Source organism: Carya illinoinensis, chromosome 12 (genome assembly GCF_018687715.1).
Source record: "Carya illinoinensis cultivar Pawnee chromosome 12, C.illinoinensisPawnee_v1, whole genome shotgun sequence".
In the NCBI taxonomy this organism is placed as follows: Eukaryota; Viridiplantae; Streptophyta; class Magnoliopsida; order Fagales; family Juglandaceae; genus Carya; species Carya illinoinensis.
Window position 1 is genome coordinate 4089344 of NC_056763.1, and position 16632 is coordinate 4105975.

The following is a 16632-nucleotide window of genomic DNA, read 5'->3' on the forward strand; positions in this document are numbered from 1 at the left end:
CGTTTCAAGAACCTAGATTATATTAAAATCTAGACACATTGAAGAACCCGTCTCAAGAACTCGGATTACAAAGAAGGAACGCCACAAATGTTGTGATTTACCTTTGATAAGTTCAAACGTTCAATCAAGAACAAAAGGAGATAAACTCAACTTACAATGAATAAAATTCATTAATTTCAATAATGTCTTACTTACTCAAATGAGGCTACAAATGCTTTAAATAAACAATCTCCAAAACCCTAAACGAATAGTGCTGCAGTACTGTAGCATGAACAGTACCGCGCTACAGTAACTTCTAAAACCCTAATTCAAATAAAATAATAACTTTCCAAATAAGTCATTGGCCAAAATACAAGGCCTTCCCAAAAACTCTAGTTAATTAGAAATAAGACGTGTGGGCTAGACATCCCCCAAGCCCAATTATTCTATATTAATTCCTATGAATAATAAAATAAACCCTTTTAAGGAAATAAATAAGTCCATGGCCTTTAATAACAATAGGCCCAAGTCGTGTCTTCCATAGCGTATCACATGAATGAAAACTGAACCTTCTTCTCTCAAGCCCATCATGAGTGTTGGGCTCCTGCTAGTTTCATTCCAATTGGATTGCACAAATCCTTACCTTGCTTCCTTGATCTTTGTGGCTTTTAATCTTATAATTGATCCTTAAGACTTGGTTCGCCTTGGGGCCCATCACTCCCCCTCTCTTCAAAAGGATTCGACCTTGAATCTCCACCTGGATCAAAGGAAAATAGTTCAGTAACATTAAAAATAGCAAGCACATGATACTTACCTGGAAGATTCACTATATATGAAGTATCATTAATTTTATCAAGAATTTGGAATGTGCATCCAAGCTACTTCTGTCATCAACAGGTAAAGGCATCAAATCAAAAAGAATAAGTGGATTAAAGCCAAAAACAACTTCAAAAGATGAATGAGAAATAGTAGTATGCATAGTCTTATTATATGTAAACTCTAATAATGACAAATGATACTCTCATAAACGTTCATGTAACAATTCAATGAATGGAAAATGATACTCCCACAAACGTTCATGAAACATATCTAAAGTCTTCCTTACACCAAAATGACTATTTCAATTATATGCGACCTCAGTGAATGGCAAACCATACTCCCAAAAGTATTCATGCAATACGCCTAAACTCTTCTTTACACAAAAGGGACCATTCCAACTATATGCAAACTCAATGAATGGGAAACGATACTCTCACCAATGTTCATTCAATGTGCTTAAAATATTCTCTATACCAAAGTGACATCTCCAATTATATGCAAACTTAATGAATGGCAAGTAGTACTCCCACCAATGGTCATGCAACACATCTAAAGTTCTCTTTATACCAAAATTTCCCAACAAAGCACCTTCATGTGCTCCAAGCACAAGCAAATCACGAATAAGATTGATAGGCTCATAAAATCTATTTTCTTTAAACAAATACCAATCTAGTCTATAGCACGTACCAAATGATGCTTTCTCACTTACTCCATATACACTAGCAAAGTCATCATCATTAGCATGCAATTTCTTATCATATTCAAATCTCAATAGCTTTGCATCTAAAATGAAGACAATGACATACCTTCTTGATAATGCATCAACCACAAGATTTTCTTTACCATGTTTGTATTTGATTACATGAGGAAAAGTCTCAATACATTCCTTTCACTTAGCATGCATTCTAGTTAACAACTTACCTTGTTACATCAAGTGTGTCCAGGACTCATGTTCTTCAAAAAGAGGTCGGTTAATAATTGTTACACTCGGCACAAAATCAATGTAATGCTCTATTTCTCTAATAGGTGGCAATCCACTAAACACACCAGTAGGAATCATGATCTTATATTCCTGCAACAAAGAAACAACAATACTAGGCAAAGGTATGTAAAGTTCGTTAGTATTAAAATTTGCCTTAGCATAAAAACTCACTTTTTTTTCCTCTTATTTTCTGCACTATCTCTTCTATTTTCACTCTCTCTTTTCCTTTCACTCTCTCTTTTTTCTTCAGTCTTTTTATTCTTTTCACTCTCTTTTTTCTTTTCACTTTCTTTTTCCTTTTCACTCTCTATTTTCTTTTCACTCTCTGTTTTTTCTTCACTCTCTTCGTTCTTTTCAACATCTTTTTTTGAACTCTCGGCCTCACAATTGCTTTTCAACTCATTCTCTCTTTTTCTTGAGATTCCACTATTTCTTTATTCCTCAATCTCAATCTCACTCCCACTCTTTCTTTTTTGATCAACCTCACTTTCACTCTTTCTTTCTTGATCAATCTTACTTTTCAACTTCAGTTGGTCCTCATGGACCTGTTTTGCAGTTAAAGGAGCAAACTTGATTGTTCTGCCATCCTTTACAAAGCTATATCTGTTTTTGACCCCATCATGGATCATCCTCCTATCATACTGCCATGGCCTTCCCAACAAAATATGGCCAGCATGCATAGGCACCTCATCCTTATACTTCCCAATTGAAAAAGACACTAACACTTGCTTATTTACCCTAACCTCCCCACAATTATTTAACCACTGCAACTTGTATGGTCTAGGATGTTTCAAAGTAGGTAAATTCAATTTCTCAACTAAGGTAGTGCTAGCAACATTAGTACAACTTCCGCCATCAATGATCATACTACATACCTTGTTGTTGATGTCGCATCTAGTATGAAAAATGTTCTCTCTTTGCTGCTCTATATCATCCAACTTAAATTCTGTATTGGGAGCACGCCTAACAACAAGAGACTCACCATACTCCCCATTCTTATATTCATGTTCAATACTAGGCTTATGTCTCTACCTATCTCCTCCCCACTTTGCAAATTTCTAATCAATGCACCTTGTTGATCCATCCTATTCCTCACTTTCCCCAACGTCAAATTTAACCGCTCCAGTTGTTGTTCCATGGCTTGCAACACAAATGAATTATTTGACATCCCCTTTGGTTATGAGTTACTTTAATGAGACATTGTATCTGCTGCACAAAAACAATGTTAGTAGAAAAAGACCTCACACGCTCTCCCTTACGTGTTTACACTCAAATAATGGCACTCCACTTGTGTATCACTCTAAATTAGCTTTTTTTCGATAATGATCTCACACTCTCTTGCCTTTTACCTCAAGAGTTTTTCCACTCAAGTTCTTTCAAAACTAATTGACCTAAATCAAGACAATACAACCTTGTTTTGTTCCAACCAGTAATTAGGTCCAAGAAACAAGAACAAGAGAAACACAGAAGGAAAAAAATGACACGAGAATCACAAAAATTATCCTTGGTTGTGGCTTCCTTGGGTTTATCCTTGGGCCTTGTTTTTGTTTCCACGATATTCCTCCACCACAAGTGAGGGTTTTTTTAATAAACATGGAAGGGGGTCACTATTGGACATGTGACCTTCTGCTCTTTAAAAAAAAAAATGGTATACCCTTGGATCAAGTGTTTGATTAAAGCAAAATTTAGAAAAAAAATTATGTTTTTGACTAAGTGTTGGAGCCAAGTACTTCAAATGAGATTTTATGATTTTTGGTGACTTTCATATGTTGAGTCAAAGCATGTTAGTTCTTAGGAATATGTTATGAACATGTTAGAAAAAAGTTTTGGATTTTTGGAAGTTCTTGGAGATGTTTTGAAAAAGGTCAAAACCATTAAATTCAAGTGTTTGTGTTGTGATTAGAAGTTTAGATCTTTTACTTAAAACATTTTGTGTTTATGAAAATTAGATTTGTTGGATGTTCTAAGTATGTTTTTAAGCTTAGGATATGAGGATCTTTGTTATAATATTTTGGGTTGATCATGAGTTTTGGAATTGGATGAAATTGCTACAAAATCAAGAGATATGGCCTTTGGAAGTTTAAATTTGTGATTGGTTTAAATTTTTCTAGGTTGATATTTGAGTTTAAAACAAAATTTACATTAGGAATTTAAATTTTGATGATTTTTAGAGTTAGGATGTGAAATCCTTTAGTTAAAGAGTAAAATGGTAATTTTATTTTAAGTTACCATTTTTCTAAGTTTTAATTTTAAGCATGTTTTAAATTTTTGTGATTTTATTCTAATATTTGTGATTGGTTTAAATTTTATTCTAATATTTTAAGTTAGCATTTTTCATGTTATTAAGTTATTAGTGACAAAGTTTCTAACATTTATAACTCCTAGTTACAGTTTCTCGTATTTCGTCCTATACTTTGTAAACTGTGACAATCATTGTAAATTAACTTTTAACTTTCGGTCAGATTACTGTGTATGTATGTTGGTAAGGGAACTATTGGTTATGTATTTATGTTATCATATATGCCTTGTAATGTCGCTACATGTTTATCTATTACACATATTATATTCAGTCATGAAATATTTATTTGTTACACATATTATATTCTGTCATGAAATAGTTAACAATTACATGCTATACCATGTCAAGTAATGTTACTATTACACATTATGTCTTGTCACGTAATGTTATTTGTTACACATTATTTCATATCACATAATGTTATCTGTTACACATTAGGCCATGTCATGTAATGTTGTCTATTACATGTTATGCCATGTTATGTACTATTTGTTTGTTTCATGTTACATGAAGTTGTTCACTTCTCGTACATATCGTGTTACATTACTTCAGTCTACCTATCCTTTCATTCAATTCATGTCCTATCTCGAGTTTAGAGTATGTCTCTAAAACAATATTTTTCAAGTCTAGTCATGTTACATTCATGTATAGTTGGCAACTCCATGAGACAAGACTACCCTATTATGCTAACCCAATGAGACAAAATTACTCTATTAGAGTAACTCCATGAGACAAAATTACTCTATTATGGTAACCGCATGAGACAAGACTACTCTATCATTATGGTATCCCCATAAGATAAGAATATCATTGTAGTAACCCCAAGAGAAAAGAACATCAGGGTAACTTCATGAGATAAGAACATCATGGTAACCCCATGCAGCAGAAGATCGTCTGAAGGTGGTCGACTAGGCGATGACAGCACAATGCCGAGCGCATTGCTTCGATGTTCCATTTCATTGATAGTATTATGGCGTCTTTGACTGAGTTGCGCAAGTTACTCGATGAATTAGATTAGTAGTTACCTTAGTTTTACATGTACTTAGGGAGCTTTATCTCCAGTACTCTTTATGTCACAGACCTGTTGAAAAAGTACTATAACCTTTCAATATCAACTATCACATGAGTTTTATGAAGCATGTTTACGTTTTGATATATATTACTTCTGGTATATAGTATTGCTAATAGAAAAAAATTATCTGCTGCGAATATTGTATATAACAATATGCATGCTAGGTGACTCTCTAAAAGGTGTTTTAAGAATTACTTCCAAGTATAAGAGTTGTTAAGTTATATTAGGGAAGTCTCTAAGTCATTTCCTCAAAGAACGATTAGTCTAAATCGCAAATTGATCCACTATAAAAAAATAAAAGAAAGTTATTACCTAAAGCTATCTACAATGGTATTCGCAATGAGAATCGATTCTTTTTGGACATTATTAAAAATGCCATTGTTTCCTTTTGTATGACATGGTGAATGAATGCTAAAGGATATGCAAAAAAAAAAAAAAGTGAAGAAAATAACATGTCAAACACGAGTGGGAAATAAGAAATATTTAGCTCGCATCCAATAATTTTGCTCCAATATACCTTGACGCTACTTCAATAACTTCTGCTCATTAAATGGATTTGTAAATGTGCATTGAATAAAGTTTGGTTATTCTCGCTTAAGAAGTTAAACCACATTCATCAACGTCATCTAATCCAATGTTCCCAAGGAATAAACGGAAGATTGTGAAGATTTTGTTCTAAGGGATATTTCATCAAGGAAGAGGAGGAGGAGGTTGAGCCCGAGGATGCGGTTCCGCCGGAGTATTGAGTGGAAGTTTAAGCTTTGTTGTTGGTTTGAATAATATTTGTGTTTTGTAATATTTTATTATGTATGTTTTAAACAGCTTTGTATTAAACTAAGAAAAAAAAAATTCTGGTACTTAGTTATATGACTTTCGTTATCTGTTGCATTTTCTGTTGCATATTTGAAGCTTTTACACACACTTGGCACTCGTCGTTAGGGTGGTGACCCATGTTGTCATCATCCGGAAGTCTCGATTTTTCCGTGTCCGTGCATGGGGATTTGGGGGCGTCACAGGTGGTATCAGAGCGGTTTGGCTCTGGGTAAAACCACATGTCCCGTAGGGAGTACTAGAATGTTTTTAAAGTTGTGTTTTAAAATTTATTTTAAATAAAGTTGCTATTTAACATGTTTTAATTGTTTTATTTATTGGAGCTTGTTGCTTGTTTTTATTTATTTATTTATTTAGTTATGTTATTGCATGCTGGTTTCTTTTTATTTTCTTGTTATGTGGTTTCGGTTTCGGTTTTGGTTTTATGTTGTCGGTTTTATTCGTTTTTCTTAAAGGGGGTCAGGGGTTGTGTTGTGGCAGGAAGGCGGTATAATCGAGAATACTATTTTTAGGCATGAACATTTAGTGTAGTAGGTTTGAAATTTTTGCGATGTGGTTTGCTTGTATGATATTGAGGTCTGAAGGGAATGTCATGGTTTAGGTAATCTTTGTAAGGTGGGAACTCACGTAGCAATGAGAATAGGAATTAGCTTTAAGTCACTTAAGATGATTGAGGTCAAGGTTTTGTAGAATTTATGTAACGGGGCTATAGTATAGGAGAGTGTAGGTTCAACGAACTGTAAGGATGTGTTTAAGGGAATTTTGTTTAAGGATTGGGGTCTATTGCCGCTGTGACCTTGAAGCGCTTTAAGAAAGAATTTAATGATCGCTTCTTTCCCGCTTCCGTGAAGCGGCAAAAAGCAAGAGAGTTCTCAAGCTTAGTCCAAGGGAGCATGACCGTGGAACAGTACGCCCGAAAATTTATAGAGCTTGGGCGATTTGCTCCCCACCTCATCGCCACAGAGGAGATGCAGGCCGAGCGTTTTCAGGAAGGTTTGCGACCAGATATATGCAAAATGGTAGTTTGCCACCGGGTTACAACTTTTCAGGAATTAGTTATTTTGGCCACTCTAGCAGAGCGTGAGGTTGGTTTGAGTGTGGACGCCCCTCTAGATCAGAAGAGGCTGAACATTGATGGTGAGGGAAGCAGTTCTGGATCGCCACAAAAGTTTATGCAGAGGACAAGAATCCGATCGTTGGCAGCCCCTGGTGTGCATATGGGAGGCCGAGTTCCAGTTTGTGGCAAATGTAATAGAGCTCATGAGGGTGAGTGTTGTCTGAGTAGTAATCAATATTTTGAATGCGGTCAGACGGGGCATTTTGCTCGTGAGTGCCCTAGTCGAGTTCAAGAAAGTCGTGGAGCTCGTCCCAGTGGTAGAACTAACCAGAGGCATTTAGCTCGGGCTCGAATGTACGCAGTGACTCTTGGTACCGTTGGAGGCGAGGTTACGGAGACTCAGAATGCTGGAGTCATGGCAGGTAGGGGCCTAATCTAATCTTTAGTGATGAACGCCTTATGTGGTTTTTTTTTTATATTATCGAGGCTTAGAGAGAGTGGCATGATCTGGATGATCTTTTAGGGAAGTAGAATAATTGAGTTCTTTGGTTCCATGGAGTTTATGAAAATGGTCTATAACGTAGTAGGTTGTAAGTTCAACAAATTTCGATGTTAGATTGTATGAAATTTCAGCCAAGTTTTAAAATTTGGGGCCTTATAGATTTTAGGAATATAAGTTTATGGTAATTAAGGTGTTAGGTTCGACAAGCTTTGGGGGGGAATAATTAAATTCCGAGTTTTAGATTTCATGATTCGGATGAATAATTTGGTGCCAATTGGGGGATTTAGATTTTACAAGCTTTTAAGGTGAATGTTTTGGATTAAAGCCACCAATCTTGAGGATTTCATAAAATAATTTATTATCTATTAATGTTTTAGAATTTGAAAGATTCGGGAGTCGATTTTTCTTTTATGGGATGTAAGTTCCTTGATCTTAGAAGTTTCGAAAGATGATTCTTATTTGATTTAAGGTTTTAGAATTGCAGAGTTGAAGGACTGATTTATAATAAGAATTGAGTTCTTGGTTTTACTGACTTAGTGCTGTAGCTTGATCTACTCTAGTGAGTGATTAGTTTGTAACCATTAAAATGGGATTGATTAGAGTTGAGTTATTGATATGAAAATTTTTCTAGAGTAGATTTCTTTGAGGATTGGCAGTAATGATCTATTTCGTGTATTTCTTTGAGGATTGAAGATATAGAGCTAGTTTAGAAAATAATTATTGTTAACTCAAGGTTGTAGTGGCAGATTTTTAGGAAATGATTCTATCGATTTGAAAGATATAGGTCTATCAGGGTGTTGGAAATAGTAGATTTTGTGTTGGTATTGAATACGATTGAATTTGAGGCTATATGATCCGTAGAATTTTGGGAATGGATTTTTAGCAGGTCTAAGGTCATTCTCCGTACCAAACTTTAAGCAATGGCTAGTTGCTGATTTAAGGATATAAGTTGAGTAGATTCAGGAATGATTCTTGTTGAGTTGAGGATATAAGTCCAGGTGATGGAAATGTGATAATGGATCACTTGTACGTTTGAATGATTTGTGGTGTTGGCTAAGAGTACGTGAGATCGATGAGTAGTAATGGTAAGTGCATATGGATTCCGGGGAGTGCTGGTCCTAGTCTCATATATTTTTGGCTTGGTAGGAGTTGAAGAGGAATCTGTGTGGTGATATTAAATTCAAGAGATTTTGGCTTTAAGTTGTTTGGTAAGTTAAACGGAATGTGCAGTCGAAGCGGGTTACCCATTGGGATGATGGTTTGAAACGACTGTTGTGTTTATCTTGAGAATTAATTGCGACTTGAAGTCATAGGAATTTAAATTGGTGAGGCTATACTTTTCTTTGGAGATCAAGTATCTAGTTGGGAGAATTGGGGATATGGTTATTTAACTTGAAAAGATAAGTTCGGTCACCATGTGTGGTAAGTAATCTTGGAAATCTTGGAAGTTAAAACTTTCGCACCAACGGTGGGTAGCATAATCATATGTGTGAAGTAATAAAACATTAGGATCCATGAGTGTTGTTTAATAGTTTTGATGGATTGAAGATTTAAACAGTATGGCTTGTCTTGAGATTTAGTTGTGAAGTGCTATTAAAGGAATTAGTTGTGCTAAAACTAGAGTTTTTGAGAGTACAAGTAGGTGGGTGAGTTACCAAGAGCATTTCGATTATGTCTAGGTGAAGTCAGTGGTAGTTTATAGTGTGTGAGTTATTGCAAGATTAGATGTTATTCAAAATATAGGTAATGAGTTTGAAGTATGAGATATCGGATAGAAGTTATAAGCGCTCTTGTTGGTTGGCCGGGAAGGACTTGGGCCTTTTGGAGATGCTCCCTATCTTTAGAAGAGACATGTGTATTTTGGGATGATGTTATGTGTTTCCAAATTGGGGCCTGGAGGTTGATTAGTACTGGTTTCTGTCATCAATCAATGGATGTATTTTTGCGGAATGTTGGTTTTCGTTTAGGGCAGCGATAGCCAACTAAGGAATGAGTGGAGATTTGTGGTTTCTGGAAGTATATGATTTTCTATGGAAATGTGGTAAAGGTTTTCTTGTGATTAGGTGTGGACTGAACTTGTACTTCATGATATTAATTTTTGAGGATATAGCCTTTATGTATTTTGGTGAGTTATCAGAGTGCGCGCAAAAACATGATTTTTTTGGAGATTCTTAAAAGTTCAAATTTTGTGTTGATTTTGAGGAATTAGTAGTGATTCAAAATATTAATGGGAGATTAATCTTTTGGTCGTGCAATTTGGTGTATGGATGGTTAACTTTGGAAGTGGTATTAGGTTAACAAAGCTAGAATGGGATGAAAGTTTGGAAGGTAAAGTAGAGACGTCGTTGATATTAGTAATTTATGGTGTGAAGATAATAACCTTTGGATTTGTTGGGAGTTGTCGATGATATGGTGGATCTTGCAAATTTCAAGGACGAAATTTGTTTTAAGAGGGGAGGATGTGATGACCCGCTTTTACATGTATTTTTACTGAAGGGTTGTTTTTTAATATAATTAATATATTGGTTTATTTATTTTAAATTAATGTATTTTAAATTGGTTTTAATTTATTTGATGTTGTGTTTAATTTATTTTAGTCATTTTACGGTTTTTAATATTGTTTTCGGCGGATCGGTTTTGGATTCCGGAGTGAGGATTGGACCTCATTTCTTTTCTTTTCTTTTTCTTTTTCCCTTTTTCCTTTTCTTTTTCTTCTTTTCTTTCTTTTCTTTATTTTTCTTCTTCTTTTTCTTCCCGTTTTCCCTCTCCCCGTGCGTAGCAGCAGCTCTCCTTTCCATTTCGTCGCCGCCCCTTTGACCGCCCGGTGCACCGCCGTTCGGCCGCCGTGTAGTGCACCACCCCCACCTTTCTCTTCCCCTCCCACCAGAGATTATCCCCACCAATTTTCAGACCCATCGGACTAGCCGTTAGCCGCCACGAGCCCCTGGAAGTCACTGCACCAGCCCTGTTTTTCTCCCCTGTCGCCGATTGCTTTCTCAGCCTATATTGAAAGAAATCCCAGATATTATCCATGGTTTGAGATAAATTTTTCTTACATTATCTATTTTCGTATATTAAAATGCACTCTAAAAATGACGTAATGTTACCAATACATGATTTTGGAATTTATGCAAGTTTAAAACAAAAGTTGCAGAAATGTCATGGTGCAATGGATGGGGTCATGATTGACGCAGCTGTGCCGAGTTCCGTAACTAACGCATATTTAAATCAGTATCAACAACTTGTCCAGAATGTCTTGTGTGTCTATGATTTCAATATGAAATTCACATTCGTATACGTCGGGTGGGAGGGTACAGCCCATGATGCCCACGTTTTAATTGATGCGTTAAGGAGTCTGAAGAATAATTTTCCATGGCCTCAAGATGGTAATTTCTACACATTATTTAATTTGTACCTAACAAGTGGTCAGTAATTTTCTATACCATATTTATAAAAAGATTACTCTTCCACTGAAATCTCACGTTATTATTATTTGGTAGATTCTGCATTTCCTTGCATGGAGGGATATATGCTGCCGTATCCAAGGGTGAGATACCACAGATCTAAACGTCATGGAAATTGTACCTTCCAAGGATATAAAGATCTATTTAATTATCGGCATTCATCCATTCGGAATGTCATTGAACGAACTTTTGGTGTTTTGAAGAGGCATTTCCGACTTTTAAAAACATGCCTGAATATTGTCCAACTCGGCAATGTTATATTATTGTGATGATCTGCTTTTACGTGTATTTTCACTGAAGGGTTATTTTTTAATTTAATTAATATATTGGTTTATTTATTTTAAATTAATGTATTTTAAATTGGTTTTAATTTATTTGATGTTGTGTTTAATTTATTTTAGTTGTTTTACAGTTTTTAATATCGTTTTCGGCGGATCGGTTTTGGATTCCGGAGTAAGGATTGGACCTCATTTCATTTCTTTTCTTTTTCCCTTTTTCCTTTTCTTTTTCTTCTTTTCTTTCTTTTCTTTCTTTTTCTTCTTCTTTTTCTTCCCGTTTTCCCTCTCCCCGTGCGCAGCAGTAGCTCTCCTTTCCATTTCGTCGCTACCCCTTTGACCGCCCGGTGCGTCGCCGTCGAGCCGCCATGTAGTGCACTACCCCCACCGTTCTCCTCCCCTCCCACCAGAGATCATCCCCACCAATTTTCAGAGCCATCGGACCAGCCGTTAGCCGCCATGAGCCCCTGGAAGTCACTGCACTAGCCCTGTTTTTCTCCCCTGTCGCCGGTTGCTTTCTCAGCCTAGAACCGCCACTCGCCGGTGGCATGGCGTACACCACCCATCCATTTTTCTTCCCCTCTCACCGGTGAACATCCCCACCAAATCTCACCTCCATCCGAGCCACCATTAGCCACCACAAGCTCCTCCAAGCCACACGGTTTTTCACCGATTCCGGCGCCGTCGCACCACCTCCGACCACCATCTCTTCATAGCTTTTTCCCCTACCTCTTGCTGACCTAAACCACCCATTTCCAGCCTCGATCCGTTGCCGGAGCAGCTCCCACGAGCTCAACTCCGTTCAACCCTTTTTGGCCTTTGACCGCCATTTCCACCACCATCCACGGCCAAAAATCGTTTCCTTTAGCTTCATAAATATCTATAGACCATTCCCTATCAATTTTCGTACCTTGGTTTGTCCCCGTTCGAAAGTGGGTAATTTATTACCCACGGCAACAGTGTAAATTACACTGTTACATTGCTTTTCTTCCGCCATTTGCAACGCCGCGAGCTTTCAAAAAATACCATATACCGTTGTAAGTAATTTCCAAACTCTACTTTTATATTTAAATATATTTTTCTCATACAATAAATATCTACTGTTGGTTGGCTGATTCCAGACTGAGTCCGAAGAGTTCGGGGGTCGGCTGGATGAGGACGGAGTTGCTTGGATTGTTGTTTTGTGCATTGTGGTTGCTTTTACATAGTGCATGCACGTGCATTTTATTTATTTGAGAAAATCATGTTTTGTTGGCGTAAATGGTTTTCGGGTGTGTGAGTCTCACGAGCCCAAGCCGGGATGGGTTATTATCTCGGTGGAGCTCCTCTGGTCACTCGGGAGTGGATAATACTGAGTGACATCCACTGGGTTGTCGCAAGGCGATGACAGGATCGCATCATATGGTAACACTGTCGTGTCGACTCCGTGGTCCCTAGAGTGGCGGGGACTAAAGGATGGCCTGGCCAGGTACGTGCTGGGCGCAAGTCTAGGCATCGCTCGTTTAGGTGTTGCACGCGTAGTCGTTACTTGCGGTGTGGCGCAGAGCCAGGGTGTGCGGATGATCCCTAGGGGAGATCATGGTGCATGCATAATTGGATCGTTTTTATGGTTTTCGGATACGGGCCATTTTCTGGGAAAATGACGAGGATGTGTTGAGGCTTTTGATCCATTTTTTGGAAAAATGGTGGTTTGGGCCATTATCTGGGATAATGGCGAGACTTGGTTTTAAGCGATATGTTTTTGGGCCAAATGAGTTTTTGGCGTGCGTGGAAAAATATGGTTTTACGGGACATGTGCATGGGCTTTTCTTTCTTGCATGTTGTTTGAGTTTTAATATGCTTTTATCTAGTGGTGTTTGGACTTTACTTACCTGTGGCACCATTTTTGGTTCCGTAGATTTTGGTGCAGAGATCAAGGAAGAGGAGGAGGAGGATGACCCCGAGGATGCGGCTCTGCCGGAGTATTGAGTGGAAGTTTAAACTTTGTTGTTGGTTTGAATAATATTTGTGTTTTGTAATATTTTATTATGTATGTTTTAAACAGTTTTGTATTAAACTAAGAAAAAAAAAATTCTGGTACTTAGTTATATGACTTTCGTTATCCGCTGCGTTTTCTTTTACACATTTGAAGCTTTTATACACACTTGGCACTCGTCGTTAGTGTGGTGACCCGTGTTGTCATCATCCAGACGTCTCGTTTTCCCCGTGTCCATGCATGGAGATTTTGGGGCGTCACAATTATTATTGCATATTGTGCGATACATAACTTCATCCGGACCGTTACGCCTAATGATCAAATATTTCTAGCATTTAACAATCCCGACGATTATCCAGAAACGAGTATGGATCAGGACAATAATGAACAATTTCATGTTCCTGACATGTCGACTGCATCAGTACAGTCAATGGCTGCAAGTAGAGATGCTATTGCACAGGCTATGTAGATGAATACTACTGGGCAACAAGGAAACACGTAATTGCTAGCATGGTGTTGCAACCTTTTTTTTTTTTTTTTTATAATTTCTGTTGAAAAAATCTACAAACAAAATGTAGTGTAAAATCAGTTTTTACATGCATTTACTCATTTAAATAATAAAGTGATATTATTTATTAATTTTGTTTATTTTAAATAAATTTTACAAAACTAATTATATTTTGCATTTGCAAATAAAAATTAAGAAAGATCATGGTACTTGGTGTTACTCATTTAACTCAAAATATAAATAAGAAATAATATATTTTATGAAGTAAAAGTATGGAAAATGATAAAATAGTAATATGAAAAAACAAATGAAATGAAATGGATAAAAAAAATTAAAGAAAAAGTAGCATGGAGAACACTGGAAAGAAAAGGAATTGTGAATATGTTTGCATGATGACAAAAAAGTGTGACTATGCTAGTATTCCAAGTGACTGCATTATTCATGAAAAAAAAAAAAAAAACGATGGGAGTTTGCTATTTTGGATGATGCAGTGGGTCATCCAAACCCATTGCTATGTCAGATGATGCAATGGGAGTTCACGTCGGTTAGCCCTGCTAGATAATACAATATAAAATAATAGTGGGATCTATTACTTTTTCAAGTTTTTCATAAATATTTAAATTTATCTTAACATCTAAATATACTTAACTCATCTTAAATGGATCCCATCAAACTCATTCAACCATCTCAACTCAACACTATTTTAAAATAACTCAACTCAGCTGACCATCCAAACGCAGCCTAGTCTCCCCTTTAAGGTTAGCCATAGTTTTGTAGAGTTGTTTGTTATGAGTCCCTTCACCCATGTCACAAAAACCTGGCTCTGATACCACTTGTTCTATAACTGACTACAAATAGGCAAATAATTCTCGAACTTCGAAGGTCCAGACCTCCTAAATGCACTCAAGGCAAATTTGAATCAGCATAACTTTCATTAACATATGCTCAATATTTAAAGTACATGAACTCCCAAATAATTTGATAATTAACTGACAACAACTAATCCACTAACCCATCACTTATATAGTTTGTTCTTAAATATATACATGATATAGCTCGTTTGGACACTTCGAAATATTTTAAAATGATTTCTGAATTATAGTAAAATAATTTGTGAATTGTAATGAAATGATTTTAATTAAGATGTTTTATTAGATTTGTTGATATACATACAGACATACAGTACTATTGATGATATAAGTAAGGGATGAAATTACAAACTCAACAATCGACACTAATTTTACGATTGAGCAACTCTAGTCCATTCATGAGTTGGTACAATATTTACTATGCTATAAACTTATGAGGCTTATTATATATAAGAAACAATAAAACATATATGTAGATATTGTACCAAGTTTATAATATACCAATTTATGGCCCAAAGCTAAAAAAAAAATGAATGAATAATGGAACAACATATTTTGTTTGTTTATTATAACTTTATCATCATTCTCTTAACTGACTAATCAATATCATGTCTTCTCATGCTAAATGGATAACCTAAGAAATAACTGATAAAAGTCACCCATTCGAAGAGCCACCAAATCGATGTAGGCCGCCGTGAGCATTAGGGAGTCGGTCCAAAACGGGAAAAGCATGCACTAGGCTCCATATTCCTACCAACAAAAATAACAAACAAACAACAAAAAGATGTTGGGGGATCAGTCATTAGTCATGAACTAGTTTCATCACATGTTCTAACTATGTACTCTGGACGACTCAACCCTAGCTAGAGCTATGCCAATTGGCAGAAGCAGCCATGCAAGACACATTCCTTCTTGACTTTATGCCCGCGGGGGGGGGGGGGGGGGGGGGGGGGGGGGGGGGGGACACAAAACCTGCTCATTAGTGTGCCTTAATTATTTCGAAGTGTCAAAACTCAAAATCTTGTACCTGGTCAATCAATGATCGAGTATGGTGGGATCAATCAAACTTCAACTCCTTGTTCCTTGTTGGTTTTATAGATTTGGATTCTATTGCAAGAAGAAGATCATAAGATCATCAATCGGCCTCAAGAGTGGCCCCAAAGAAATGCTGTCTACGTCCAACATGTAGCATTAAAATCAATTATTATAACATGGTGATTTGATGGATGGACAATATTGTTAATGAGCACAAGGGATATCTGCCCCTTGGATTGGTGTTGACTTCTTAACTCTCAAGGAATGTTGGGAAACTATATATGCAAGAAATTAATGAGCTGTGCTATTTATAATTAGATCATGTCAATCGAATTTGTGCTGTCATGGCATGGGAATGAGTGCATGCAAATTCCTTTATATATTCATCATCGATCATGACATGATCATGATCAACTAGGAATGCGCTTCGTATAAAATAATCCCCTTACATCAAAAGCATGACTTTACTATATATATTTACAAGTAAAATCTTTATCTTCAAAACTTAACCATATGGGTAAATATCTAACATTTTCTCTCATAAATAATGACCCCTGCTAATCATTATACCCATGATCTCTGATGATTGCATTATTTTCTTCTTCTTCTTCTTCTTTTTGGTCTCTTCAGATGCACTTTTTGTTCAGTATGGTTATGGAGAGATTAAATCGTTACCCAAAAAAAAAAGGAGTGTATGTAACGAATTATTGGTGAAGAAAATGAGCTCATTTTTGTATTAAATAATTGACCACGAATACACTTTCTTTCTACTTATAGTGACGTAAGATTGATTAATTAATTAATTAATACTAAACCTAAAAGTTAGACTTAAGTCTCGTTTGGATAGTGAGATGAGGTAAGATGATCAGTGAATAGTAATAAAATATTTTGAGTCAAGATATTTATGGGGTTTTGGAAAATAAGAGAGAAAAAGTTGAATAAGAATATTATAAAGTTAAAATATT